We start from the raw sequence: 27,167 nt of genomic DNA, 5'->3' as shown, positions 1-27,167 counted from the left end.
TAAATGCACTTTCAGTCCGAGTTGAGCCGTTTTTTTACTTTGAATGTATCTTCATAGGAATAAGTTGTGTAGTCAAATTAATGCTCATTTAGGCTTCAGAATGTCAACCTGAACTAAATACATGTTGAAATGTGTGCATAAGTCCTTTGGTTTAGGCGTGACACTCATTTTGAGTTTTTATTGCTTTAAATGCACTTTCAGGCCTAGTTGAGCACGTTTTGTGACTTTGAATGTACCTTCATAAGAATGAGTTGTGTAGTCAAATTAATGCTCATTTAGGCTTCAGGAGGTCAACCTGAAATAAATACATGTTGAAATGTGTGCATAAGTCCTTTGGTTTAGGCGTGACACTCATTTTCAGTTTTTATTGCTTTAAATGCACTTTCAATCCGAGTTGAGCCCGTTTTTTTACTTTGAATGTTCCTTCATATGAATGAGTTGTGTAGTCAAATTAATGCTCATTTAGGCTTCAGGAGGTCAACCTGAACTAAATACATGTTGAAATGTGTGCATAAGGCCTTTGGTTTAGGCGCGACACTCATTTTGAGTTTTTATTGCTTTAAATGCATTTTCAGGCCGAGTAGAGCACGTTTTTTTACTTTGAATGTATCTTCATAGGAATAAGCTGTGTAGTCAAATTAATGCTCATTTAGGCTTCAGGACGTCAACCTGAACTAAATACATGTTGAAATGTGTGCATAAGTCCTTTGGTTTAGGCGTGACACTCATTTTGAGTTTTTATTGCTTTAAATGCACTTTCAGGCCTAGTTGAGCACGTTTTGTGACTTTGAATGTACCTTCATAGGAATGAGTTGTGTAGTCAAATTAATGCTCATTTAGGCTTCAGGAGGTCAACCTGAACTAAATACATGTTGAAATGTGTGCATAAGTCCTTTGGTTTAGGCGTGACACTCATTTTCAGTTTTTATTGCTTTAAATGCACTTTCAGTCCGAGTTGAGCCCGTTTTTTTACTTTGAATGTTCCTTCATAGGAATGAGTTGTGTAGTCAAATTAATGCTCATTTAGGCTTCAGGAGGTCAACCTGAACTAAATACATGTTGAAATGTGTGCATAAGTCCTTTGGTTTAGGCGTGACACTCATTTTGAGTTTTTATTGCTTTAAATGCACTTTCAGGCCTAGTTGAGCACGTTTTGTGACTTTGAATGTACCTTCATAGGAATGAGTTGTGTAGTCAAATTAATGCTCATTTAGGCTTCAGGAGGTCAACCTGAACTAAATACATGGATAAATGTGTGCATAAGTCCTTTGGTTTAGGCGTGACACTCATTTTCAGTTTTTATTGCTTTAAATGCACTTTCAGTCCGAGTTGAGCCCGTTTTTTTACTTTGAATGTATCTTCATAGGAATAAGTTGTGTAGTCAAATTAATGCTCATTTAGGCTTCAGGAGGTCAACCTGAACTAAATACATGTTGAAATGTGTGCATAAGTCCTTTGGTTTAGGCGTGACACTCATTTTCAGTTTTTATTGCTTTAAATGCACTTTCAGTCCGAGTTGAGCCCGTTTTTTTACTTTGAATGTTCCTTCATAGGAATAAGTTGTGTAGTCAAATTAATGCTCATTTAGGCTTCAGGAGGTCAACCTGAACTAAATACATGTTGAAATGTGTGCATAAGTCCTTTGGTTTAGGCGTGACACTCATTTTCAGTTTTTATTGCTTTAAATGCACTTTCAGTCCGAGTTGAGCCCGTTTTTTTACTTTGAATGTATCTTCATAGGAATAAGTTGTGTAGTCAAATTAATGCTCATTTAGGCTTCAGGAGGTCAACCTGAACTAAATACATGTTGAAATGTGTGCATAAGTCCTTTGGTTTAGGCGTGACACTCATTTTCAGTTTTTATTGCTTTAAATGCACTTTCAGTCCGAGTTGAGCCCGTTTTTTTACTTTGAATGTATCTTCATAGGAATAAGTTGTGTAGTCAAATTAATGCTCATTTAGGCTTCAGGAGGTCAACCTGAACTAAATACATGTTGAAATGTGTGCATAAGGCCTTTGGTTTAGGCGTGACACTCATTTTGAGTTTTTATTGCTTTAAATGCACTTTCAGGCCTAGTTGAGCACGTTTTGTGACTTTGAATGTACCTTCATAGGAATGAGTTGTGTAGTCAAATTAATGCTCATTTAGGCTTCAGGAGGTCAACCTGAACTAAATAAATGTTGAAATGTGTGCATAAGTCATTTGGTCTAGGCGTGACACTCATTATGAACCATTGATAAAAATAAGTTTTATTTTTAAAAAAGCCAAAAAATGTGAAAGGGACGAAATTACAAATGTCCTGTGTGTTTCACATAGAGTACATACAGGCCAGCGATCCCGCTCCCTCTCTTTCTCTGTGACACACACGCTTCCGAGAGCGCCAGCACGCAGCAAGCACACACACAAACGCACGCACACACACTCACACAAACGTACGCACAGACGAGCACGTATCGTAAACAACACACCAACGATGATTTAGATCAAAGAAACACTCACACATGTATGGGCACACGATCACGCGCGCGCAAACACACACACAAACTCATGAGAGGCACACACATCCGCACACGCTACGCATGTAAACAACATTTGGACACTGATTGAAGATCAAAGACTAACCCACGTGGAAGACTGAAAGATGCACAGCCAATCACCTAGGCTTTGCATCTTTTCACCTCCCCCTGCTCTCACACCACGTGGGCTAGATCCACTCGGGCTGTCATTGGTGGACGTCGTCGGTGTCAGAACAAATCAAGTGCAAGCAAAAGTTAAAACCTCTGAGTAATTCGTCATTTTTATCCGAATACAGTACTTTTTTTTGGGGGGGGGGGGTGCGCACAACACACACGCACGCACCCACACAAACACACACAAACACAAGCACACACTTACACACTCTCACACACGCACGCACACATACACTAGCAGGCATCGGAAACAACACTTTAGACGTTGAAATGTGTGCAGACGTCCTTTGGTTTAGGCATGACACTCAATTTTAGTTTTTATTGATTCAAATGCATTTTCAGACAGAGCAGGGCACTTACTGACTTTGAATGTATCTTCATGGGAATGAGTTGTGTGATCAAATTAATGCTCATTTAGGCTTCAGGAGGTCAACCTAAACTAAATACATGTTGAAATGTGTGCATAAGTCCTTTGATTTAGGCGAGAAACTCATTTTGAGATTTTATTGCTTTAAATGCACTTTCAGGCCTAGTTGAGCCCGTTTTTTTACTTTGAATGTACCTTCATAGGAATGAGTTGTGTAGTCAAATTAATGCTCATTTAGGCTTCAGAATGTCAACCTGAACTAAATACATGTTGAAATGTGTGCATAAGTCCTTTGGTTTAGGCGTGACACTCATTTTGAGTTTTTATTGCTTTAAATGCACTTTCAGGCCTAGTTGAGCACGTTTTGTGACTTTGAATGTACCTTCATAGGAATGAGTTGTGTAGTCAAATTAATGCTCATTTAGGCTTCAGGAGGTCAACCTGAACTAAATACATGTTGAAATGTGTGCATAAGTCCTTTGGTTTAGGCGTGACACTCATTTTCAGTTTTTATTGCTTTAAATGCACTTTCAGGCCTAGTTGAGCACGTTTTGTGACTTTGAATGTACCTTCATAGGAATGAGTTGTGTAGTCAAATTAATGCTCATTTAGGCTTCAGGAGGTCAACCTGAACTAAATACATGTTGAAATGTGTGCATAAGTCCTTTGGTTTAGGCGTGACACTCATTTTCAGTTTTAATTGCTTTAAATGCACTTTCAGTCCGAGTTGAGCCCGTTTTTTTACTTTGAATGTTCCTTCATAGGAATAAGTTGTGTAGTCAAATTAATGCTCATTTAGGCTTCAGGACATCAACTTGAACTAAATACATGTTGAAATGTGTGCATAAGTCCTTTGGTTTAGGCGTGACACTCATTTTCAGTTTTTATTGCTTTAAATGCACTTTCAGTCCGCGTTGAGCCCGTTTTTTTACTTTGAATGTATCGTCATAGGAATAAGTTGTGTAGTCAAATTAATGCTGATTTAGGCTTCAGGAGGTCAACCTGAACTAAATACATGTTGAAATGTGTGCATAAGTCCTTTGGTTTAGGCGTGACACTCATTTTGAGTTTTTATTGCTTTAAATGCACTTTCAGGCCTAGTTGAGCACGTTTTGTGACTTTGAATGTACCTTCATAGGAATGAGTTGTGTAGTCAAATTAATGCTCATTTAGGCTTCAGGAGGTCAACCTGAACTAAATAAATGTTGAAATGTGTGCATAAGTCATTTGGTTTAGGCGTGACACTCATTTTGAGTTTTTATTGCTTTAAATGCACTTTCAGGCCTAGTTGAGCACGTTTTGTGACTTTGAATGTACCTTCATAGGAATGAGTTGTGTAGTCAAATTAATGCTCATTTAGGCTTCAGGAGGTCAACCTGAACTAAATAAATGTTGAAATGTGTGCATAAGTCATTTGGTCTAGGCGTGACACTCATTATGAACCATTGATGAAAATAAGTTTTATTTTTAAAAAAGCCAAAAAATGTGAAAGGGACGAAATTACAAATGTCCAGTGTGTTTCACATAGAGTACATACAGGCCAGCGATCCCGCTCCCTCTCTTTCTCTGTGACACACACGCTTCCGAGAGCGCCAGCACGCAGCAAGCACACACACAAACGCACGCACACACACTCACACAAACGTACGCACAGACGAGCACGTATCGTAAACAACACACCAACGATGATTTAGATCAAAGAAACACTCACACATGTATGGGCACACAATCACGCGCGCGCAAACACACACACAAACTCATGAGAGGCACACACATCCGCACACGCTACGCATGTAAACAACATTTGGACACTGATTGAAGATCAAAGACTAACCCACGTGGAAGACTGAAAAATGCACAGCCAATCACCTAGGCTTTGCATCTTTTCACCTCCCCCTGCTCTCACACCACGTGGGCTAGATCCACTCGGGCTGTCATTGGTGGACGTCGTCGGTGTCAGAACAAATCAAGTGCAAGCAAAAGTTAAAACCTCTGAGTAATTCGTCATTTTTATCCGAATACAGTACTTTTTTTTGGGGGGGGGGGGTGCGCACAACACACACACGCACGCACCCACACAAACACACACAAACACAAGCACACACTTACACACTCTCACACACGCACGCACACATACACTAGCAGGCATCGGAAACAACACTTTAGACGTTGAAATGTGTGCAGACGTCCTTTGGTTTAGGCATGACACTCAATTTTAGTTTTTATTGATTCAAATGCATTTTCAGACAGAGCAGGGCACTTACTGACTTTGAATGTATCTTCATGGGAATGAGTTGTGTGATCAAATTAATGCTCATTTAGGCTTCAGGAGGTCAACCTAAACTAAATACATGTTGAAATGTGTGCATAAGTCCTTTGATTTAGGCGTGAAACTCATTTTGAGATTTTATTGCTTTAAATGCACTTTCAGGCCTAGTTGAGCCCGTTTTTTTACTTTGAATGTACCTTCATAGGAATGAGTTGTGTAGTCAAATTAATGCTCATTTAGGCTTCAGGAGGTCAACCTGAACTAAATACATGTTGAAATGTGTGCAGAAGTCCTTTGGTTTAGGCGTGACACTCATTTTCAGTTTTTATTGCTTTAAATGCACTTTCAGTCCGAGTTGAGCCGTTTTTTTACTTTGAATGTATCTTCATAGGAATAAGTTGTGTAGTCAAATTAATGCTCATTTAGGCTTCAGAATGTCAACCTGAACTAAATACATGTTGAAATGTGTGCATAAGTCCTTTGGTTTAGGCGTGACACTCATTTTGAGTTTTTATTGCCTTAAATGCACTTTCAGGCCTAGTTGAGCACGTTTTGTGACTTTGAATGTACCTTCATAAGAATGAGTTGTGTAGTCAAATTAATGCTCATTTAGGCTTCAGGAGGTCAACCTGAAATAAATACATGTTGAAATGTGTGCATAAGTCCTTTGGTTTAGGCGTGACACTCATTTTCAGTTTTTATTGCTTTAAATGCACTTTCAATCCGAGTTGAGTCCGTTTTTTTACTTTGAATGTTCCTTCATATGAATGAGTTGTGTAGTCAAATTAATGCTCATTTAGGCTTCAGGAGGTCAACCTGAACTAAATACATGTTGAAATGTGTGCATAAGGCCTTTGGTTTAGGCGCGACACTCATTTTGAGTTTTTATTGCTTTAAATGCATTTTCAGGCCGAGTAGAGCACGTTTTTTTACTTTGAATGTATCTTCATAGGAATAAGTTGTGTAGTCAAATTAATGCTCATTTAGGCTTCAGGACGTCAACCTGAACTAAATACATGTTGAAATGTGTGCATAAGTCCTTTGGTTTAGGCGTGACACTCATTTTCAGTTTTTATTGCTTTAAATGCACTTTCAGGCCTAGTTGAGCACGTTTTGTGACTTTGAATGTACCTTCATAGGAATGAGTTGTGTAGTCGAATTAATGCTCATTTAGGCTTCAGGAGGTCAACCTGAACTAAATACATATTTGAAATGTGTGCATAAGTCCTTTGGTTTAGGCGTGACACTCATTTTCAGTTTTTATTGCTTTAAATGCACTTTCAGTCCGAGTTGAGCCCGTTTTTTTACTTTGAATGTTCCTTCATAGGAATAAGTTGTGTAGTCAAATTAATGCTCATTTAGGCTTCAGGAGGTCAACCTGAACTAAATACATGTTGAAATGTGTGCATAAGTCCTTTGGTTTAGGCGTGACACTCATTTTCAGTTTTTATTGCTTTAAATGCACTTTCAGTCCGAGTTGAGCCCGTTTTGTGACTTTGAATGTATCTTCATAGGAATAAGTTGTGTAGTCAAATTAATGCTCATTTAGGCTTCAGAATGTCAACCTGAACTAAATACATGTTGAAATGTGTGCATAAGTCCTTTGGTTTAGGCGTGACACTCATTTTCAGTTTTTATTGCTTTAAATGCACTTTCAGGCCTAGTTGAGCACGTTTTGTGACTTTGAATGTACCTTCATAGGAATGAGTTGTGTAGTCAAATTAATGCTCATTTAGGCTTCAGGAGGTCAACCTGAACTAAATACATGTTGAAATGTGTGCATAAGTCCTTTGGTTTAGGCGTGACACTCATTTTCAGTTTTTATTGCTTTAAATGCACTTTCAGTCCGAGTTGAGCCCGTTTTTTTACTTTGAATGTATCTTCATAGGAATAAGTTGTGTAGTCAAATTAATGCTCATTTAGGCTTCAGGAGGTCAACCTGAACTAAATACATGTTGAAATGTGTGCATAAGTCCTTTGGTTTAGGCGTGACACTCATTTTCAGTTTTTATTGCTTTAAATGCACTTTCAGGCCGAGTTGAGCACGTTTTGTGACTTTGAATGTACCTTCATAGGAATGAGTTGTGTAGTCAAATTAATGCTCATTTAGGCTTCAGAATGTCAACCTGAACTAAATACATGTTGAAATGTGTGCATAAGGCCTTTGGTTTAGGCGCGACACTCATTTTGAGTTTTTATTGCTTTAAATGCATTTTCAGGCCGAGTAGAGCACGTTTTTTTACTTTGAATGTATCTTCATAGGAATAAGTTGTGTAGTCAAATTAATGCTCATTTAGGCTTCAGGAGGTCAACCTGAACTAAATACATGTTGAAATGTGTGCATAAGTCCTTTGGTTTAGGCGTGACACTCATTTTCAGTTTTTATTGCTTTAAATGCACTTTCAGTCCGAGTTGAGCCCGTTTTTTTACTTTGAATGTATCTTCATAGGAATAAGTTGTGTAGTCAAATTAATGGTGATTTAGGCTTCAGGAGGTCAACCTGAACTAAATACATGTTGAAATGTGTGCATAAGTCCTTTGGTTTAGGCGTGACACTCATTTTGAGTTTTTATTGCTTTAAATGCACTTTCAGGCCTAGTTGAGCACATTTTGTGACTTTGAATGTACTTTCATAGGAATGAGTTGTGTAGTCAAATTAATGCTCATTTAGGCTTCAGGAGGTCAACCTGAACTAAATACATGTTGAAATGTGTGCATAAGTCCTTTGGTTTAGGCGTGACACTCATTTTCAGTTTTTATTGCTTTAAATGCACTTTCAGTCCGAGTTGAGCCCGTTTTTTTACTTTGAATGTACCTTCATAGGAATGAGTTGTGTAGTCAAATTAATGCTCATTTAGGCTTCAGGAGGTCAACCTGAACTAAATAAATGTTGAAATGTGTGCATAAGTCATTTGGTCTAGGCGTGACACTCATTATGAACCATTGATGAAAATAAGTTTTATTTTTAAAAAAGCCAAAAAATGTGAAAGGGACGAAATTACAAATGTCCTGTGTGTTTCACATAGAGTACATACAGGCCAGCGATCCCGCTCCCTCTCTTTCTCTGTGACACACACGCTTACGAGCGCGCCAGCACGCAGCAAGCACACACACAAACGCACGCACACACACTCACACAAACGTACGCACAGACGAGCACGTATCGTAAACAACACACCAACGATGATTTAGATCAAAGAAACACTCACACATGTATGGGCACACGATCACGCGCGCAAACACACACACAAACTCATGAGAGGCACACACATCCGCACACGCTACGCATGTAAACAACATTTGGACACTGATTGAAGATCAAAGACTAACCCACGTGGAAGACTGAAAGATGCACAGCCAATCACCTAGGCTTTGCATCTTTTCACCTCCCCTGCTCTCACACCACGTGGGCTAGATCCACTCGGGCTGTCATTGGTGGACGTCGTCGGTGTCAGAACAAATCAAGTGCATCAAAAGTTAAAACCTCTGAGTAATTCGTCATTTTTATCCGAATACAGTACTTTTTTTGGGGGGGGGGGGTGCGCACAACACACACACGCACGCACCCACACAAACACACACAAACACAAGCACACACTTACACACTCTCACACACGCACGCACACATACACTAGCAGGCATCGGAAACAACACTTTAGACGTTGAAATGTGTGCAGACGTCCTTTGGTTTAGGCATGACACTCAATTTTAGTTTTTATTGATTCAAATGCATTTTCAGACAGAGCAGGGCACTTACTGACTTTGAATGTATCTTCATGGGAATGAGTTGTGTGATCAAATTAATGCTCATTTAGGCTTCAGGAGGTCAACCTAAACTAAATACATGTTGAAATGTGTGCATAAGTCCTTTGATTTAGGCGTGAAACTCATTTTGAGATTTTATTGCTTTAAATGCACTTTCAGGCCTAGTTGAGCCCGTTTTTTTACTTTGAATGTACCTTCATAGGAATGAGTTATGTAGTCAAATTAATGCTCATTTAGGCTTCAGAATGTCAACCTGAACTAAATACATGTTGAAATGTGTGCATAAGTCCTTTGGTTTAGGCGTGACACTCATTTTCAGTTTTTATTGCTTTAAATGCACTTTCAGGCCTAGTTGAGCACGTTTTTTGTCTTTGAATGTATCTTCATAGGAATGAGTTGTGTAGTCAAATTAATGCTCATTTAGGCTTCAGGAGGTCAACCTGAACTAAATACATGTTGAAATGTGTGCATAAGTCCTTTGGTTTAGGCATGACACTCAATTTTAGTTTTTATTGATTCAAATGCATTTTCAGACAGAGCAGGGCACTTACTGACTTTGAATGTATCTTCATGGGAATGAGTTGTGTGATCAAATTAATGCTCATTTAGGCTTCAGGAGGTCAACCTGAACTAAATACATGTTGAAATGTGTGCATAAGTCCTTTGGTTTAGGCGTGACACTCATTTTCAGTTTTTATTGCTTTAAATGCACTTTCAGGCCTAGTTGAGCACGTTTTGTGACTTTGAATGTACCTTCATAGGAATGAGTTGTGTAGTCAAATTAATGCTCATTTAGGCTTCAGGAGGTCAACCTGAACTAAATACATGTTGAAATGTGTGCATAAGTCCTTTGGTTTAGGCGTGACACTCATTTTCAGTTTTTATTGCTTTAAATGCACTTTCAGTCCGAGTTGAGCCCGTTTTTTTACTTTGAATGTTCCTTCATAGGAATAAGTTGTGTAGTCAAATTAATGCTCATTTAGGCTTCAGGAGGTCAAACTGAACTAAATACATGTTGAAATGTGTGCATAAGTCCTTTGGTTTAGGCGTGACACTCATTTTCAGTTTTTATTGCTTTAAATGCACTTTCAGGCCTAGTTGAGCACGTTTTGTGACTTTGAATGTATCTTCATAGGAATAAGTTGTGTAGTCAAATTAATGCTCATTTAGGCTTCAGAATGTCAACCTGAACTAAATACATGTTGAAATGTGTGCATAAGTCCTTTGGTTTAGGCGTGACACTCATTTTCAGTTTTTATTGCTTTAAATGCACTTTCAGGCCTAGTTGAGCACGTTTTGTGACTTTGAATGTACCTTCATAGGAATGAGTTGTGTAGTCAAATTAATGCTCATTTAGGCTTCAGGAGGTCAACCTGAACTAAATACATGTTGAAATGTGTGCATAAGTCCTTTGGTTTAGGCGTGACACTCATTTTCAGTTTTTATTGCTTTAAATGCACTTTCAGTCCGAGTTGAGCCCGTTTTTTTACTTTGAATGTATCTTCATAGGAATAAGTTGTGTAGTCAAATTAATGCTCATTTAGGCTTCAGGAGGTCAACCTGAACTAAATACATGTTGAAATGTGTGCATAAGTCCTTTGGTTTAGGCGTGACACTCATTTTCAGTTTTTATTGCTTTAAATGCACTTTCAGTCCGAGTTGAGCCCGTTTTTTTACTTTGAATGTATCTTCATAGGAATAAGTTGTGTAGTCAAATTAATGCTCATTTAGGCTTCAGGAGGTCAACCTGAACTAAATACATGTTGAAATGTGTGCATAAGTCCTTTGGTTTAGGCGTGACACTCATTTTCAGTTTTTATTGCTTTAAATGCACTTTCAGTCCGAGTTGAGCCCGTTTTTTTACTTTGAATGTATCTTCATAGGAATAAGTTGTGTAGTCAAATTAATGCTCATTTAGGCTTCAGGAGGTCAACCTGAACTAAATACATGTTGAAATGTGTGCATAAGTCCTTTGGTTTAGGCGTGACACTCATTTTCAGTTTTTATTGCTTTAAATGCACTTTCAGGCCTAGTTGAGCACGTTTTGTGACTTTGAATGTACCTTCATAGGAATGAGTTGTGTAGTCAAATTAATGCTCATTTAGGCTTCAGGAGGTCAACCTGAACTAAATACATGTTGAAATGTGTGCATAAGTCCTTTGGTTTAGGCGTGACACTCATTTTCAGTTTTTATTGCTTTAAATGCACTTTCAGTCCGAGTTGAGCCCGTTTTTTTACTTTGAATGTATCTTCATAGGAATAAGTTTTGTAGTCAAATTAATGCTCATTTAGGCTTCAGGAGGTCAACCTGAACTAAATACATGTTGAAATGTGTGCATAAGTCCTTTGGTTTAGGCGTGACACTCATTTTCAGTTTTTATTGCTTTAAATGCACTTTCAGTCCGAGTTGAGCACGTTTTTTTACTGTGAATGTATCTTCATAGGAATAAGTTGTGTAGTCAAATTAATGCTCATTTAGGCTTCAGAATGTCAACCTGAACTAAATACATGTTGAAATGTGTGCATAAGTCCTTTGGTTTAGGCGTGACACTCATTTTGAGTTTTTATTGCTTTAAATGCACTTTCAGGCCTAGTTGAGCACGTTTTGTGACTTTGAATGTACCTTCATAGGAATGAGTTGTGTAGTCAAATTAATGCTCATTTAGGCTTCAGGAGGTCAACCTGAACTAAATACATGTTGAAATGTGTGCATAAGTCCTTTGGTTTAGGCGTGACACTCATTTTCAGTTTTTATTGCTTTAAATGCACTTTCAGTCCGAGTTGAGCCCGTTTTTTTACTTTGAATGTATCTTCATAGGAATAAGTTGTGTAGTCAAATTAATGCTCATTTAGGCTTCAGGAGGTCAACCTGAACTAAATACATGTTGAAATGTGTGCATAAGTCCTTTGGTTTAGGCGTGACACTCATTTTCAGTTTTTATTGCTTTAAATGCACTTTCAGTCCGAGTTGAGCCCGTTTTTTTTACTGTGAATGTATCTTCATAGGAATAAGTTGTGTAGTCAAATTAATGCTCATTTAGGCTTCAGAATGTCAACCTGAACTAAATACATGTTGAAATGTGTGCATAAGTCCTTTGGTTTAGGCGTGACACTCATTTTGAGTTTTTATTGCTTTAAATGCACTTTCAGGCCTAGTTGAGCACGTTTTGTGACTTTGAATGTACCTTCATAGGAATGAGTTGTGTAGTCAAATTAATGCTCATTTAGGCTTCAGGAGGTCAACCTGAACTAAATACATGTTGAAATGTGTGCATAAGTCCTTTGGTTTAGGCGTGACACTCATTTTCAGTTTTTATTGCTTTAAATGCACTTTCAGGCCTAGTTGAGCACGTTTTGTGACTTTGAATGTACCTTCATAGGAATGAGTTGTGTAGTCAAATTAATGCTCATTTAGGCTTCAGGAGGTCAACCTGAACTAAATACATGTTGAAATGTGTGCATAAGTCCTTTGGTTTAGGCGTGACACTCATTTTCAGTTTTTATTGCTTTAAATGCACTTTCAGTCCGAGTTGAGCCCGTTTTTTTACTTTGAATGTTCCTTCATAGGAATAAGTTGTGTAGTCAAATTAATGCTCATTTAGGCTTCAGGAGGTCAACCTGAACTAAATACATGTTGAAATGTGTGCATAAGTCCTTTGGTTTAGGCGTGACACTCATTTTCAGTTTTTATTGCTTTAAATGCACTTTCAGTCCGAGTTGAGCCCGTTTTTTTACTTTGAATGTATCTTCATAGGAATGAGTTGTGTAGTCAAATTAATGCTCATTTAGGCTTCAGGAGGTCAACCTGAACTAAATACATGTTGAAATGTGTGCATAAGTCCTTTGGTTTAGGCGTGACACTCATTTTCAGTTTTTATTGCTTTAAATGCACTTTCAGTCCGAGTTGAGCCCGTTTTTTTACTTTGAATGTATCTTCATAGGAATAAGTTGTGTAGTCAAATTAATGCTCATTTAGGCTTCAGGAGGTCAACCTGAACTAAATACATGTTGAAATGTGTGCATAAGTCCTTTGGTTTAGGCGTGACACTCATTTTCAGTTTTTATTGCTTTAAATGCACTTTCAGTCCGAGTTGAGCCCGTTTTTTTACTTTGAATGTATCTTCATAGGAATAAGTTGTGTAGTCAAATTAATGCTCATTTAGGCTTCAGAATGTCAACCTGAACTAAATACATGTTGAAATGTGTGCATAAGTCCTTTGGTTTAGGCGTGACACTCATTTTCAGTTTTTATTGCTTTAAATGCACTTTCAGGCCTAGTTGAGCACGTTTTGTGACTTTGAATGTACCTTCATAGGAATGAGTTGTGTAGTCAAATTAATGCTCATTTAGGCTTCAGGAGGTCAACCTGAACTAAATACATGTTGAAATGTGTGCATAAGTCCTTTGGTTTAGGCGTGACACTCATTTTCAGTTTTTATTGCTTTAAATGCACTTTCAGTCCGAGTTGAGCCCGTTTTTTTACTTTGAATGTATCTTCATAGGAATAAGTTGTGTAGTCAAATTAATGCTCATTTAGGCTTCAGGAGGTCAACCTGAACTAAATACATGTTGAAATGTGTGCATAAGTCCTTTGGTTTAGGCGTGACACTCATTTTCAGTTTTTATTGCTTTAAATGCACTTTCAGTCCGAGTTGAGCCCGTTTTTTTTACTGTGAATGTATCTTCATAGGAATAAGTTGTGTAGTCAAATTAATGCTCATTTAGGCTTCAGAATGTCAAACTGAACTAAATACATGTTGAAATGTGTGCATAAGTCCTTTGGTTTAGGCGTGACACTCATTTTGAGTTTTTATTGCTTTAAATGCACTTTCAGGCCTAGTTGAGCACGTTTTGTGACTTTGAATGTACCTTCATAGGAATGAGTTGTGTAGTCAAATTAATGCTCATTTAGGCTTCAGGAGGTCAACCTGAACTAAATACATGTTGAAATGTGTGCATAAGTCCTTTGGTTTAGGCGTGACACTCATTTTCAGTTTTTATTGCTTTAAATGCACTTTCAGGCCTAGTTGAGCACGTTTTGTGACTTTGAATGTACCTTCATAGGAATGAGTTGTGTAGTCAAATTAATGCTCATTTAGGCTTCAGGAGGTCAACCTGAACTAAATACATGTTGAAATGTGTGCATAAGTCCTTTGGTTTAGGCGTGACACTCATTTTCAGTTTTTATTGCTTTAAATGCACTTTCAGTCCGAGTTGAGCCCGTTTTTTTACTTTGAATGTTCCTTCATAGGAATAAGTTGTGTAGTCAAATTAATGCTCATTTAGGCTTCAGGAGGTCAACCTGAACTAAATACATGTTGAAATGTGTGCATAAGTCCTTTGGTTTAGGCGTGACACTCATTTTCAGTTTTTATTGCTTTAAATGCACTTTCAGTCCGAGTTGAGCCCGTTTTTTTACTTTGAATGTATCTTCATAGGAATGAGTTGTGTAGTCAAATTAATGCTCATTTAGGCTTCAGGAGGTCAACCTGAACTAAATACATGTTGAAATGTGTGCATAAGTCCTTTGGTTTAGGCGTGACACTCATTTTCAGTTTTTATTGCTTTAAATGCACTTTCAGTCCGAGTTGAGCCCGTTTTTTTACTTTGAATGTATCTTCATAGGAATAAGTTGTGTAGTCAAATTAATGCTCATTTAGGCTTCAGGAGGTCAACCTGAACTAAATACATGTTGAAATGTGTGCATAAGTCCTTTGGTTTAGGCGTGACACTCATTTTCAGTTTTTATTGCTTTAAATGCACTTTCAGTCCGAGTTGAGCCCGTTTTTTTACTTTGAATGTATCTTCATAGGAATAAGTTGTGTAGTCAAATTAATGCTCATTTAGGCTTCAGAATGTCAACCTGAACTAAATACATGTTGAAATGTGTGCATAAGTCCTTTGGTTTAGGCGTGACACTCATTTTCAGTTTTTATTGCTTTAAATGCACTTTCAGGCCTAGTTGAGCACGTTTTGTGACTTTGAATGTACCTTCATAGGAATGAGTTGTGTAGTCAAATTAATGCTCATTTAGGCTTCAGGAGGTCAACCTGAACTAAATACATGTTGAAATGTGTGCATAAGTCCTTTGGTTTAGGCGTGACACTCATTTTCAGTTTTTATTGCTTTAAATGCACTTTCAGTCCGAGTTGAGCCCGTTTTTTTACTTTGAATGTATCTTCATAGGAATAAGTTGTGTAGTCAAATTAATGCTCATTTAGGCTTCAGGAGGTCAACCTGAACTAAATACATGTTGAAATGTGTGCATAAGTCCTTTGGTTTAGGCGTGACACTCATTTTCAGTTTTTATTGCTTTAAATGCACTTTCAGGCCGAGTTGAGCACGTTTTGTGACTTTGAATGTACCTTCATAGGAATGAGTTGTGTAGTCAAATTAATGCTCATTTAGGCTTCAGAATGTCAACCTGAACTAAATACATGTTGAAATGTGTGCATAAGGCCTTTGGTTTAGGCGCGACACTCATTTTGAGTTTTTATTGCTTTAAATGCATTTTCAGGCCGAGTAGAGCACGTTTTTTTACTTTGAATGTATCTTCATAGGAATAAGTTGTGTAGTCAAATTAATGCTCATTTAGGCTTCAGGAGGTCAACCTGAACTAAATACATGTTGAAATGTGTGCATAAGTCCTTTGGTTTAGGCGTGACACTCATTTTGAGTTTTTATTGCTTTAAATGCACTTTCAGGCCTAGTTGAGCACGTTTTGTGACTTTGAATGTACCTTCATAGGAATGAGTTGTGTAGTCAAATTAATGCTCATTTAGGCTTCAGGAGGTCAACCTGAACTAAATAAATGTTGAAATGTGTGCATAAGTCATTTGGTCTAGGCGTGACACTCATTATGAACCATTGATGAAAATAAGTTTTATTTTTAAAAAAGCCAAAAAATGTGAAAGGGACGAAATTACAAATGTCCTGTGTGTTTCACATAGAGTACATACAGGCCAGCGATCCCGCTCCCTCTCTTTCTCTGTGACACACACGCTTCCGAGCGCGCCAGCACGCAGCAAGCACACACACAAACGCACGCACACACACTCACACAAACGTACGCACAGACGAGCACGTATCGTAAACAACACACCAACGATGATTTAGATCAAAGAAACACTCACACATGTATGGGCACACGATCACGCGCGCGCAAACACACACACAAACTCATGAGAGGCACACACATCCGCACACGCTACGCGTGTAAACAACATTTGGACACTGATTGAAGATCAAAGACTAACCCACGTGGAAGACTGAAAGATGCACAGCCAATCACCTAGGCTTTGCATCTTTTCACCTCCCCCTGCTCTCACACCACGTGGGCTAGATCCACTCGGGCTGTCATTGGTGGACGTCGTCGGTGTCAGAACAAATCAAGTGCAAGCAAAAGTTAAAACCTCTGAGTAATTCGTCATTTTTATCCGAATACAGTACTTTTTTTTGGGGTGGGGGGTGCGCACAACACACACACGCACGCACCCACACAAACACACACAAACACAAGCACACACTTACACACTCTCACACACGCACGCACACATACACTAGCAGGCATCGGAAACAACACTTTAGACGTTGAAATGTGTGCAGACGTCCTTTGGTTTAGGCATGACACTCAATTTTAGTTTTTATTGATTCAAATGCATTTTCAGACAGAGCAGGGCACTTACTGACTTTGAATGTATCTTCATGGGAATGAGTTGTGTGATCAAATTAATGCTCATTTAGGCTTCAGGAGGTCAACCTAAACTAAATACATGTTGAAATGTGTGCATAAGTCCTTTGATTTAGGCGTGAAACTCATTTTGAGATTTTATTGCTTTAAATGCACTTTCAGGCCTCGTTGAGCCCGTTTTTTTACTTTGAATGTACCTTCATAGGAATGAGTTATGTAGTCAAATTAATGCTCATTTAGGCTTCAGAATGTCAACCTGAACTAAATACATGTTGAAATGTGTGCATAAGTCCTTTGGTTTAGGCGTGACACTCATTTTGAGTTTTTATTGCTTTAAATGCACTTTCAGGCCTAGTTGAGCACGTTTTGTGACTTTGAATGTACCTTCATAGGAATGAGTTGTGTAGTCAAATTAATGCTCATTTAGGCTTCAGGAGGTCAACCTGAACTAAATACATGTTGAAATGTGTGCATAAGTCCTTTGGTTTAGGCGTGACACTCATTTTCAGTTTTTATTGCTTTAAATGCACTTTCAGTCCGAGTTGAGCCGTTTTTTTACTTTGAATGTATCTTCATAGGAATAAGTTGTGTAGTCAAATTAATGCTCATTTAGGCTTCAGGAGGTCAACCTGAACTAAATACATGTTGAAATGTGTGCATAAGTCCTTTGGTTTAGGCGTGACACTCATTTTCAGTTTTTATTGCTTTAAATGCACTTTCAGTCCGAGTTAAGCCCGTTTTTTTACTTTGAATGTATCTTCATAGGAATAAGTTGTGTAGTCAAATTAATGATGATTTAGGCTTCAGGAGGTCAACCTGAACTAAATACATGTTGAAATGTGTGCATAAGTCCTTTGGTTTAGGCGTGACACTCATTTTGAGTTTTTATTGCTTTAAATGCACTTTCAGGCCTAGTTGAGCACGTTTTGTGACTTTGAATGTACCTTCATAGGAATGAGTTGTGTAGTCAAATAAATGCTCATTTAGGCTTCAGGAGGTCAACCTGAACTAAATACATGTTGAAATGTGTGCATAAGTCCTTTGGTTTAGGTGTGACACTCATTTTGAGTTTTTATTGCTTTAAATGCACTTTCAGGCCTAGTTGAGCACATTTTGTGACTTTGAATGTACCTTCATAGGAATGAGTTGTGTAGTCAAATTAATGCTCATTTAGGCTTCAGGAGGTCAACCTGAACTAAATACATGTTGAAATGTGTGCATAAGTCCTTTGGTTTAGGCGTGACACTCATTTTCAGTTTTTATTGCTTTAAATGCACTTTCAGTCCGAGTTGAGCCGTTTTTTTACTTTGAATGTATCTTCATAGGAATAAGTTGTGTAGTCAAATTAATGCTCATTTAGGCTTCAGAATGTCAACCTGAACTAAATACATGTTGAAATGTGTGCATAAGTCCTTTGGTTTAGGCGTGACACTCATTTTGAGTTTTTATTGCTTTAAATGCACTTTCAGGCCTAGTTGAGCACGTTTTGTGACTTTGAATGTACCTTCATCGGAATGAGTTGTGTAGTCAAATTAATGCTCATTTAGGATTCAGGAGGTCAACCTGAACTAAATACATGTTGAAATGTGTGCATAAGTCCTTTGGTTTAGGCGTGACACTCATTTTCAGTTTTTATTGCTTTAAATGCACTTTCAGTCCGAGTTGAGCCCGTTTTTTTACTTTGAATGTTCCTTCATAGGAATAAGTTGTGTAGTCAAATTAATGCTCATTTAGGCTTCAGGACATCAACCTGAACTAAATACATGTTGAAATGTGTGCATAAGTCCTTTGGTTTAGGCGTGACACTCATTTTCAGTTTTTATTGCTTTAAATGCACTTTCAGTCCGAGTTGAGCCCGTTTTTTTACTTTGAATGTATCTTCATAGGAATAAGTTGTGTAGTCAAATTAATGGTGATTTAGGCTTCAGGAGGTCAACCTGAACTAAATACATGTTGAAATGTGTGCATAAGTCCTTTGGTTTAGGCGTGACACTCATTTTGAGTTTTTATTGCTTTAAATGCACTTTCAGGCCTAGTTGAGCACATTTTGTGACTTTGAATGTACTTTCATAGGAATGAGTTGTGTAGTCAAATTAATGCTCATTTAGGCTTCAGGAGGTCAACCTGAACTAAATACATGTTGAAATGTGTGCATAAGTCCTTTGGTTTAGGCGTGACACTCATTTTCAGTTTTTATTGCTTTAAATGCACTTTCAGTCCGAGTTGAGCCCGTTTTTTTACTTTGAATGTACCTTCATAGGAATGAGTTGTGTAGTCAAATTAATGCTCATTTAGGCTTCAGGAGGTCAACCTGAACTAAATAAATGTTGAAATGTGTGCATAAGTCATTTGGTCTAGGCGTGACACTCATTATGAACCATTGATGAAAATACGTTTTATTTTTAAAAAAGCCAAAAAATGTGAAAGGGACGAAATTACAAATGTCCTGTGTGTTTCACATAGAGTACATACAGGCCAGCGATCCCGCTCCCTCTCTTTCTCTGTGACACACACGCTTACGAGCGCGCCAGCACGCAGCAAGCACACACACAAACGCACGCACACACACTCACACAAACGTACGCACAGACGAGCACGTATCGTAAACAACACACCAACGATGATTTAGATCAAAGAAACACTCACACATGTATGGGCACACGATCACGCGCGCGCAAACACACACACAAACTCATGAGAGGCACACACATCCGCACACGCTACGCATGTAAACAACATTTGGACACTGATTGAAGATCAAAGACTAACCCACGTGGAAGACTGAAAGATGCACAGCCAATCACCTAGGCTTTGCATCTTTTCACCTCCCCCTGCTCTCACACCACGTGGGCTAGATCCACTCGGGCTGTCATTGGTGGACGTCGTCGGTGTCAGAACAAATCAAGTGCAAGCAAAAGTTAAAACCTCTGAGTAATTCGTCATTTTTATCCGAATACAGTACTTTTTTTGGGGGGGGGGTGCGCACAACACACACACGCACGCACCCACACAAACACACACAAACACAAGCACACACTTACACACTCTCACACACGCACGCACACATACACTAGCAGGCATCGGAAACAACACTTTAGACGTTGAAATGTGTGCAGACGTCCTTTGGTTTAGGCATGACACTCAATTTTAGTTTTTATTGATTCAAATGCATTTTCAGACAGAGCAGGGCACTTACTGACTTTGAATGTATCTTCATGGGAATGAGTTGTGTGATCAAATTAATGCTCATTTAGGCTTCAGGAGGTCAACCTAAACTAAATACATGTTGAAATGTGTGCATAAGTCCTTTGATTTAGGCGTGAAACTCATTTTGAGATTTTATTGCTTTAAATGCACTTTCAGGCCTAGTTGAGCCCGTTTTTTTACTTTGAATGTACCTTCATAGGAATGAGTTATGTAGTCAAATTAATGCTCATTTAGGCTTCAGAATGTCAACCTGAACTAAATACATGTTGAAATGTGTGCATAAGTCCTTTGGTTTAGGTGTGACACTCAATTTGAGTTTTTATTGCTTTAAATGCATTTTCAGGCCGAGTAGAGCACGTTTTTTTACTTTGAATGTATCTTCATAGGAATGAGTTGTGTAGTCAAATTAATGCTCATTTAGGCTTCAGGAGGTCAACCTGAACTAAATACATGTTGAAATGTGTGCATAAGTCCTTTGGTTTAGGCATGACACTCAATTTTAGTTTTTATTGATTCAAATGCATTTTCAGACAGAGCAGGGCACTTACTGACTTTGAATGTATCTTCATGGGAATGAGTTGTGTGATCAAATTAATGCTCATTTAGGCTTCAGGAGGTCAACCTGAACTAAATACATGTTGAAATGTGTGCATAAGTCCTTTGGTTTAGGCGTGACACTCATTTTCAGTTTTTATTGCTTTAAATGCACTTTCAGGCCTAGTTGAGCACGTTTTGTGACTTTGAATGTACCTTCATAGGAATGAGTTGTGTAGTCAAATTAATGCTCATTTAGGCTTCAGGAGGTCAACCTGAACTAAATACATGTTGAAATGTGTGCATAAGTCCTTTGGTTTAGGCGTGACACTCATTTTCAGTTTTTATTGCTTTAAATGCACTTTCAGTCCGAGTTGAGCCCGTTTTTTTACTTTGAATGTTCCTTCATAGGAATAAGTTGTGTAGTCAAATTAATGCTCATTTAGGCTTCAGGAGGTCAAACTGAACTAAATACATGTTGAAATGTGTGCATAAGTCCTTTGGTTTAGGCGTGACACTCATTTTCAGTTTTTATTGCTTTAAATGCACTTTCAGGCCTAGTTGAGCACGTTTTGTGACTTTGAATGTACCTTCATAGGAATGAGTTGTGTAGTCAAATTAATGCTCATTTAGGCTTCAGGAGGTCAACCTGAACTAAATACATGTTGAAATGTGTGCATAAGTCCTTTGGTTTAGGCGTGACACTCATTTTCAGTTTTTATTGCTTTAAATGCACTTTCAGTCCGAGTTGAGCCCGTTTTTTTACTTTGAATGTATCTTCATAGGAATAAGTTGTGTAGTCAAATTAATGCTCATTTAGGCTTCAGGAGGTCAACCTGAACTAAATACATGTTGAAATGTGTGCATAAGTCCTTTGGTTTAGGCGTGACACTCATTTTCAGTTTTTATTGCTTTAAATGCACTTTCAGGCCTAGTTGAGCACGTTTTGTGACTTTGAATGTACCTTCATAGGAATGAGTTGTGTAGTCAAATTAATGCTCATTTAGGCTTCAGGAGGTCAACCTGAACTAAATACATGTTGAAATGTGTGCATAAGTCCTTTGGTTTAGACGTGACACTCATTTTCAGTTTTTATTGCTTTAAATGCACTTTCAGTCCGAGTTGAGCCGTTTTTTTACTTTGAATGTATCTTCATAGGAATAAGTTGTGTAGTCAAATTAATGCTCATTTAGGCTTCAGAATGTCAACCTGAACTAAATACCTGTTGAAATGTGTGCATAAGTCCTTTGGTTTAGGCGTGACACTCATTTTCAGTTTTTATTGCTTTAAATGCACTTTCAGGCCTAGTTGAGCACGTTTTGTGACTTTGAATGTACCTTCATAGGAATGAGTTGTGTAGTCAAATTAATGCTCATTTAGGCTTCAGGAGGTCAACCTGAACTAAATACATGTTGAAATGTGTGCATAAGTCCTTTGGTTTAGGCGTGACACTCATTTTCAGTTTTTATTGCTTTAAATGCACTTTCAGTCCGAGTTGAGCCCGTTTTTTTACTTTGAATGTATCTTCATAGGAATAAGTTGTGTAGTCAAATTAATGGTGATTTAGGCTTCAGGAGGTCAACCTGAACTAAATACATGTTGAAATGTGTGCATAAGTCCTTTGGTTTAGGCGTGACACTCATTTTGAGTTTTTATTGCTTTAAATGCACTTTCAGTCCGAGTTGAGCCCGTTTTTTTACTTTGAATGTATCTTCATAGGAATAAGTTGTGTAGTCAAATTAATGCTCATTTAGGCTTCAGGAGGTCAACCTGAACTAAATACATGTTGAAATGTGTGCATAAGTCCTTTGGTTTAGGCGTGACACTCATTTTCAGTTTTTATTGCTTTAAATGCACTTTCAGTCCGAGTTGAGCCCGTTTTTTTACTTTGAATGTATCTTCATAGGAATAAGTTGTGTAGTCAAATTAATGGTGATTTAGGCTTCAGGAGGTCAACCTGAACTAAATACATGTTGAAATGTGTGCATAAGTCCTTTGGTTTAGGCGTGACACTCATTTTCAGTTTTTATTGCTTTAAATGCACTTTCAGTCCGAGTTGAGCCCGTTTTTTTACTTTGAATGTATCTTCATAGGAATAAGTTGTGTAGTCAAATTAATGCTCATTTAGGCTTCAGGAGGTCAACCTGAACTAAATACATGTTGAAATGTGTGCATAAGTCCTTTGGTTTAGGCGTGACACTCATTTTCAGTTTTTATTGCTTTAAATGCACTTTCAGTCCGAGTTGAGCCCGTTTTTTTACTTTGAATGTATCTTCATAGGAATAAGTTGTGTAGTCAAATTAATGCTCATTTAGGCTTCAGGAGGTCAACCTGAACTAAATACATGTTGAAATGTGTGCATAAGTCCTTTGGTTTAGGCGTGACACTCATTTTCAGTTTTTATTGCTTTAAATGCACTTTCAGGCCTAGTTGAGCACGTTTTGTGACTTTGAATGTACCTTCATAGGAATGAGTTGTGTAGTCAAATTAATGCTCATTTAGGCTTCAGGAGGTCAACCTGAACTAAATACATGTTGAAATGTGTGCATAAGTCCTTTGGTTTAGGCGTGACACTCATTTTCAGTTTTTATTGCTTTAAATGCACTTTCAGTCCGAGTTGAGCCCGTTTTTTTACTTTGAATGTATCTTCATAGGAATAAGTTGTGTAGTCAAATTAATGCTCATTTAGGCTTCAGGAGGTCAACCTGAACTAAATACATGTTGAAATGTGTGCATAAGTCCTTTGGTTTAGGCGTGACACTCATTTTCAGTTTTTATTGCTTTAAATGCACTTTCAGGCCTAGTTGAGCACGTTTTGTGACTTTGAATGTACCTTCATAGGAATGAGTTGTGTAGTCAAATTAATGCTCATTTAGGCTTCAGGAGGTCAACCTGAACTAAATACATGTTGAAATGTGTGCATAAGTCCTTTGGTTTAGGCGTGACACTCATTTTCAGTTTTTATTGCTTTAAATGCACTTTCAGTCCGAGTTGAGCCCGTTTTTTTTACTGTGAATGTATCTTCATAGGAATAAGTTGTGTAGTCAAATTAATGCTCATTTAGGCTTCAGAATGTCAACCTGAACTAAATACATGTTGAAATGTGTGCATAAGTCCTTTGGTTTAGGCGTGACACTCATTTTGAGTTTTTATTGCTTTAAATGCACTTTCAGGCCTAGTTGAGCACGTTTTGTGACTTTGAATGTACCTTCATAGGAATGAGTTGTGTAGTCAAATTAATGCTCATTTAGGCTTCAGGAGGTCAACCTGAACTAAATACATGTTGAAATGTGTGCATAAGTCCTTTGGTTTAGGCGTGACACTCATTTTCAGTTTTTATTGCTTTAAATGCACTTTCAGGCCTAGTTGAGCACGTTTTGTGACTTTGAATGTACCTTCATAGGAATGAGTTGTGTAGTCAAATTAATGCTCATTTAGGCTTCAGGAGGTCAAACTGAACTAAATACATGTTGAAATGTGTGCATAAGTCCTTTGGTTTAGGCGTGACACTCATTTTCAGTTTTTATTGCTTTAAATGCACTTTCAGGCCTAGTTGAGCACGTTTTGTGACTTTGAATGTACCTTCATAGGAATGAGTTGTGTAGTCAAATTAATGCTCATTTAGGCTTCAGAATGTCAACCTGAACTAAATACATGTTGAAATGTGTGCATAAGTCCTTTGGTTTAGGCGTGACACTCATTTTGAGTTTTTATTGCTTTAAATGCACTTTCAGGCCTAGTTGAGCACGTTTTGTGACTTTGAATGTACCTTCATAGGAATGAGTTGTGTAGTCAAATTAATGCTCATTTAGGCTTCAGGAGGTCAACCTGAACTAAATACATGTTGAAATGTGTGCATAAGTCCTTTGGTTTAGGCGTGACACTCATTTTCAGTTTTTATTGCTTTAAATGCACTTTCAGTCCGAGTTGAGCCCGTTTTTTTACTTTGAATGTATCTTCATAGGAATAAGTTGTGTAGTCAAATTAATGCTCATTTAGGCTTCAGGAGGTCAACCTGAACTAAATACATGTTGAAATGTGTGCATAAGTCCTTTGGTTTAGGCGTGACACTCATTTTCAGTTTTTATTGCTTTAAATGCACTTTCAGTCCGAGTTGAGCCCGTTTTTTTTACTGTGAATGTATCTTCATAGGAATAAGTTGTGTAGTCAAATTAATGCTCATTTAGGCTTCAGAATGTCAACCTGAACTAAATACATGTTGAAATGTGTGCATAAGTCCTTTGGTTTAGGCGTGACACTCATTTTGAGTTTTTATTGCTTTAAATGCACTTTCAGGCCTAGTTGAGCACGTTTTGTGACTTTGAATGTACCTTCATAGGAATGAGTTGTGTAGTCAAATTAATGCTCATTTAGGCTTCAGGAGGTCAACCTGAACTAAATACATGTTGAAATGTGTGCATAAGTCCTTTGGTTTAGGCGTGACACTCATTTTCAGTTTTTATTGCTTTAAATGCACTTTCAGGCCTAGTTGAGCACGTTTTGTGACTTTGAATGTACCTTCATAGGAATGAGTTGTGTAGTCAAATTAATGCTCATTTAGGCTTCAGGAGGTCAACCTGAACTAAATACATGTTGAAATGTGTGCATAAGTCCTTTGGTTTAGGCGTGACACTCATTTTCAGTTTTTATTGCTTTAAATGCACTTTCAGTCCGAGTTGAGCCCGTTTTTTTACTTTGAATGTTCCTTCATAGGAATAAGTTGTGTAGTCAAATTAATGCTCATTTAGGCTTCAGGAGGTCAACCTGAACTAAATACATGTTGAAATGTGTGCATAAGTCCTTTGGTTTAGGCGTGACACTCATTTTCAGTTTTTATTGCTTTAAATGCACTTTCAGTCCGAGTTGAGCCCGTTTTTTTACTTTGAATGTATCTTCATAGGAATGAGTTGTGTAGTCAAATTAATGCTCATTTAGGCTTCAGGAGGTCAACCTGAACTAAATACATGTTGAAATGTGTGCATAAGTCCTTTGGTTTAGGCGTGACACTCATTTTCAGTTTTTATTGCTTTAAATGCACTTTCAGTCCGAGTTGAGCCCGTTTTTTTACTTTGAATGTATCTTCATAGGAATAAGTTGTGTAGTCAAATTAATGCTCATTTGGGCTTCAGGAGGTCAACCTGAACTAAATACATGTTGAAATGTGTGCATAAGTCCTTTGGTTTAGGCGTGACACTCATTTTCAGTTTTTATTGCTTTAAATGCACTTTCAGTCCGAGTTGAGCCCGTTTTTTTACTTTGAATGTATCTTCATAGGAATAAGTTGTGTAGTCAAATTAATGCTCATTTAGGCTTCAGGAGGTCAACCTGAACTAAATACATGTTGAAATGTGTGCATAAGTCCTTTGGTTTAGGCGTGACACTCATTTTCAGTTTTTATTGCTTTAAATGCACTTTCAGGCCTAGTTGAGCACGTTTTGTGACTTTGAATGTACCTTCATAGGAATGAGTTGTGTAGTCAAATTAATGCTCATTTAGGCTTCAGGAGGTCAACCTGAACTAAATACATGTTGAAATGTGTGCATAAGTCCTTTTGTTTAGACGTGACACTCATTTTCAGTTTTTATTGCTTTAAATGCACTTTCAGTCCGAGTTGAGCCGTTTTTTTACTTTGAATGTATCTTCATAGGAATAAGTTGTGTAGTCAAATTAATGCTCATTTAGGCTTCAGAATGTCAACCTGAACTAAATACCTGTTGAAATGTGTGCATAAGTCCTTTGGTTTAGGCGTGACACTCATTTTCAGTTTTTATTGCTTTAAATGCACTTTCAGGCCTAGTTGAGCACGTTTTGTGACTTTGAATGTACCTTCATAGGAATGAGTTGTGTAGTCAAATTAATGCTCATTTAGGCTTCAGGAGGTCAACCTGAACTAAATACTGTACATGTTGAAATGTGTGCATAAGTCCTTTGGTTTAGGCGTGACACTCATTTTCAGTTTTTATTGCTTTAAATGCACTTTCAGTCCGAGTTGAGCCCGTTTTTTTACTTTGAATGTATCTTCATAGGAATAAGTTGTGTAGTCAAATTAATGCTCATTTAGGCTTCAGGAGGTCAACCTGAACTAAATACATGTTGAAATGTGTGCATAAGTCCTTTGGTTTAGGCGTGACACTCATTTTCAGTTTTTATTGCTTTAAATGCACTTTCAGTCCGAGTTGAGCCCGTTTTTTTACTTTGAATGTATCTTCATAGGAATAAGTTGTGTAGTCAAATTAATGCTCATTTAGGCTTCAGGAGGTCAACCTGAACTAAATACATGTTGAAATGTGTGCATAAGTCCTTTGGTTTAGGCGTGACACTCATTTTCAGTTTTTATTGCTTTAAATGCACTTTCAGGCCTAGTTGAGCACGTTTTGTGACTTTGAATGTACCTTCATAGGAATGAGTTGTGTAGTCAAATTAATGCTCATTTAGGCTTCAGGAGGTCAACCTGAACTAAATACATGTTGAAATGTGTGCATAAGTCCTTTGGTTTCGTGACACTCATTTTCAGTTTTTATTGCTTTAAATGCACTTTCAGTCCGAGTTGAGCCGTTTTTTTACTTTGAATGTATCTTCATAGGAATAAGTTGTGTAGTCAAATTAATGCTCATTTAGGCTTCAGAATGTCAACCTGAACTAAA

The sequence above is a fragment of the Hippocampus zosterae genome, chromosome 2 (assembly GCF_025434085.1).
Source record: "Hippocampus zosterae strain Florida chromosome 2, ASM2543408v3, whole genome shotgun sequence".
NCBI classification, from domain to species: domain Eukaryota; kingdom Metazoa; phylum Chordata; class Actinopteri; order Syngnathiformes; family Syngnathidae; genus Hippocampus; species Hippocampus zosterae.
The sequence above is the reverse complement of the archived record's forward strand: the minus strand, read 5'-3'. Positions refer to the sequence as shown.